The sequence below is a fragment of the Simochromis diagramma genome, unplaced genomic scaffold (genome assembly GCF_900408965.1).
Source record: "Simochromis diagramma unplaced genomic scaffold, fSimDia1.1 OVJJ01000596.1, whole genome shotgun sequence".
Lineage (NCBI taxonomy): Eukaryota > Metazoa > Chordata > Actinopteri > Cichliformes > Cichlidae > Simochromis > Simochromis diagramma.
Genome location: NW_024387245.1, coordinates 23,183,888 through 23,188,666, shown reverse-complemented (window position 1 = coordinate 23,188,666; position 4,779 = coordinate 23,183,888).

The window sequence follows — 4,779 nt, the reverse complement described above, 5'->3', positions numbered from 1 at the left end:
CAATGTGAGTGGTGTCTTCTTCTCCTTTGTTTGTTAAAAAGATGAAAACATCTTTTTCCTTCCTTAGTCAGCACAAACTGAAATCATCCTAAAGCTGGAAGCTGCTGACTGTGGTGGGAAAAATAATCTCGGTCAGAAAATGCACAACGTTATCAGCAGTAAACACTGATTTGTCCACGTCGCACAGAGTAAAACCCGCTCAGTGACCTTTAATCTACACGAGGGAGGACACGGAGGTCCGTGTGCCATCACACGTCGACACGTCTAACGCTGATGTGACTGCACATCATTGCCTTCCAGTGAAATTTTTATAACTGTTATGCAAAACAGGGCAACAAATGGAGATGCAGTGGATAGCTTTGTTGCCTCCCAGCAGGAATATCCTGGGCCTGGGATTTTGGAAGTTCTTCATTCTGTCTGCTTCCCTCCACAGTTCGGAGATATCGATGCTAGGTTAATGGGTGATTCTAAATCTCTCTTTTAGCCCTGCACCAGACCGGCGACGTGTCCAGGGTCCATCGTTTGCCTTATGACAGCTTTGATAGGCTTCAGTCTCACTGCTACTTTGAATCAGATGAGTGGAAGAAAGTGAATGAGTGGATGGATACAAAACCCTGCACCAACTTACCTCTGCTTAAACAACAAAACTGCAACTCATTCCAGCAGCCCGTGTCTCTGATCCAGAGTTGTTACAATTTTATCATTTTGTTTTTGAAATAGTTTTTTTTTGTTGTTGCTGTGTATCTACACAGAGTTTATGTGTCACATGCTTTATGTTTAACATAGAAGCCAAATAGAAATATCTGATATAATGAATATTTGATTTAATGAGAAAAAAGCGTATTCAGTCACTCATTGAGACATTGAGAAAGTCCACTTTACTCGGCCACTGTGAGTGCATTACCTGTCAAAGTGCAATCAAATCACTGATTAAAGCTTAATTAGACAATACTCTTTGTTTCTGGACTGTTTTCAAAGTGCACTGCGATGGTGACTGAACTGTGCACAAATCCTCGCCTTGTTCATGGGTACCTGAATAGTTTTGAAGCCTGCCAGTATCTCATACATCAGCCCAGGTCTGGAATAACTAAAACGTCTCCTTTGACAGTCTGTCCCACGAAATGCATAAACAGTACAAGAAAACAAAAGATGCAAAAGCCTCATATTTAAGTGAATGTATGTATATATTTGAGGCTGTATGTTTACTTGTGACCCTGTGTGGATTACAGAAAAACCCAAATAAATTCCAAATTGTGCATCCAAATCTTGTTTTTTAAAGTCATTGAAGATGTATGCTGTGCAATCATTTCACTCAGGCAAAAGACATGAGATTCATACTCAAAATGAGGTTAGGTGTACTTAAAGGATGGATCAAATTATAACATAAGGATTACCATAAAACATGACAAACATAAACATAAACACAATTACAATTACTGCGGGTTATAATGGCATGTTTATAAAAAATAGTAAAAAAAACCCCAAAACAACAACAACCCTGTTAAAACTATGGAAAACTATGAAACTATTTAGGCCAAACCGTTTGGTACTAGGCTGTAAATACGCTTTTAGATTATGTAAATTTGGACATTTTAATCTGGAGGTGTGTGGAGATTCACTCACTTTTTGATCACTGGATTTTTGGCTCTGGGGTTTCCTCTCGAAGAAGCCTGAGAAAAGTGGTGGTGCAGCCACCACAAAGAAACTCAACTTTCAGCACAACTGCTTAATCACTGAATTCAGTCTGGCATGGACCATAAGGATAATGTAAAAGTGACAATGATTCAACCTGTTCGGACCAAGTAAAGTCATGACATCAGTGATTTGCAGCACACTTCTGAGTCCAGAGTTTTCTAAACTGAAGCCTCGTTCTCTCTTCCTTCAGCATAAAATTTCCAACTGGATTTTTAAAAAATTGTTTTAGATCCAGATGTTTGGGACCCTACTCTCTTTCAACCATCATCACATAATTCCTTTATTTGTGTGTAACATGTGAGTTACAAATCCCAACCTAAAGTCAGGCGCACAGTTTCTTGTGAAGGCTAAACAGGCCTCTTTCATCTACTAAACAGAAGGGAAGTAGTTTAATTCCTGCAATCCCCATTTTGAAGTGTCCTTGAGCAACATCCTAAACCCTAAATTGGCTTGATCATTGATTGGTGTGTTTAAAAGTGTTTAAAGACATTGAAAAATAAAGTGCTGTGTGAATGAATCAGTCTCCAAAAGCAAGAGTCCACAGTAGGAGCAGAGAACTGCTGTACAGCGTATCCCTCTGTCCCTAGAAAGTCCAAGTGAAATGTCTTCTTCCAAAATGTCCTGTACTTCAGGAGTGTCCTCATTTATAAAGATATACATTTGAAAGTTACTTAAAATATCAACACATTTGCAGGATTCGATGTTTTCAAAGTGTTGTCATTTTATTGGTCTAAAATGCACACAGCACTAACAGTTCAAAGGCAAACACACAACGCAAACAGAAGTGATACGAGGCTGCGACGCCCTGCAGGCCGATACTCTGTGAACAGCAGAGGTCAAAGGTTGTCGAGGGTCTTCAGAACGAAAGCAAAGCTGCTGAGAGGACGCTCAGAAAACAGCTGGATTTTAAAAGCTCTGCTTCAGGAAAGATTTCTGCACATTTACAGATATGCCACAAATACTTGTGAAGATGTTTAGGACACATTTTCATCTGAGATGAATCAGGATTCAGGAAACTAATAAAACTGTGATTAATTGCACTAGAGCTTTTTCGAATATCTGCCATAGACAAAGTTTAGGTATGATGAACAATAACGGGTCCAATAAGAAAATGTATTTCTGTATGAAACAAAAACAGTCCACTCACTCAAATAGACAAAAAAATAAATACATTTTGATTCCACAAAATAAGGCAGAAAATAGATGTTAAGTAATACTTAATTAACCACTACTTTAGCAGTTATTAATTGTTGTTATTATATTGTAACTAAATCAGAATTAGGTGGAAGTGAGTGTATTTAATGTTGTGGTTGATCAATGTTTGGTCTTTATTTATAACACTAACCCACTTATTGTTTTCTTTATTTTTGTAATGTTTTAAAAAACATTAAGTTATTTTATTCATTTTGTTATGTCGGTATTCATTCATTAACTCAGTTAGCTATTTGCATATCTATTGATTTTTGGTTTATCTAATTTTGTATTTGTTTGTTGAGTATCTATTTATATAAACTCTCTGCAGGAATCAATAAAGGTTTTTCCCCTAAGACCTTTTTCTTTTTAAGCTGTCTTTGACTGTTGACGCAGCTTCAGAAGCAGGTCAGTAAAGTTGGATCATCTAAAATATCTGTGCTCCCAGATGACTTTTAAAGCTCGAGAGTAGATGTGAAAAAAAAAAAGACAAGATTTCATACCAAATTAAACATTAATCACACAAACAGTTGTTTTTTTTATTTTATTTAAAGCACAATTTGATTATTTTATGACTAAATTAATAATCCCTTTTTCACACTGATTAACGATCTACACAATGGTGTGTTAAATCCAGCTGTTGACTTCTGCAGAATTTCTTTTGTTAGGCTTTGCTCACACGGGGCAGGGAGGACTGAAAGTGTCAGAGGTCAGAGGTCGGCCACCACTGGCGCACGCCATCTGACCCGTCTCATTTACATACAAACTGACCTACTTTCAGATGGCGCTAGTTTCTGTCTTTAAAAATCCTGAAAGATTTGAAGGAAATAAAATTATTTTAGAATCAAAACTTTTTTTTTAATAAACTGAAATTTATTGGAATTTGTTTTATTTGAATGTCTGCATTTTCATGCAGTTTGGAAAAAGAATAAAAGAAAATTTGAAGGCATATTTAATAAACACTAGTTGCTGACGTTTGATGGCTTCAGAGGCCCAAATTTAAATTTTCATAGTAAAACGAAGAAGCAACTGAGAAACATGAACTCATATTTTTACATACTGTAAAATAAAAAGTTGATCTCAGTTTCAGTAATTAAAGCACTTTGTGTATATTAGTAGTTGGATTTTCATGCTGGTGTATTTTAATGTTCTATTACCACAGAGTAGGGCTGTTTTAATGTCCTCCCTCTATTCTTTTTAATCTCTCACTGAGTCCGATTCAGGACGTCTTCATCAGGATAAATTTGGCACCAATCACCTTCCTTCCTAAAGAAGTAAAAGTGGCTAAAATGATTAACCAGGTCTGTCTCATTGAAGTAAAGTGAGATATATAGATCTTTTTATTTGCCCAACCAAAATAAACCCATAAAATTCAAAGTGACAGATAAAAAAATTACATCATGTGTAGAAGAACGAAAGTCAATATCGCGCAGATGAGAAAAATACGTAAGAATAAAAAGCCAAATATATATATATATATCTTGTAAATATATAAAAAGAGCAAAAAGAGAAAAATTAGTCTTGAAATCCTCAGATGATTTTTTTTTCAGCTGTCGTCTCCAATTCAAACGTGTTGATTCGTGAAATATTAAACTTGGCTCTTCTTTCCCTTATTTCTCCTCTCTTTGATCAGTGTTGTGAAAACTCTGAGACGCTCAACCGTCTTCTTGACGAGTGGAAATCAATAAATCAAATGCTATGATTAAAAGAGCAACATGCCAGAGGACATTAAATAATCATGCAGGAAGGAGAGGAGGAGGAGGAGGAAGAGCCATCCCCCTATTTCAGTCCTGTAGTTAATGGGCGAGTCTCTAACTAAACCTGATACTCTGCAGAAATCAGCTTCAGATGCTCAGATTTTGGAAAATGAGCCATTTTATTGACAAAAAAGAT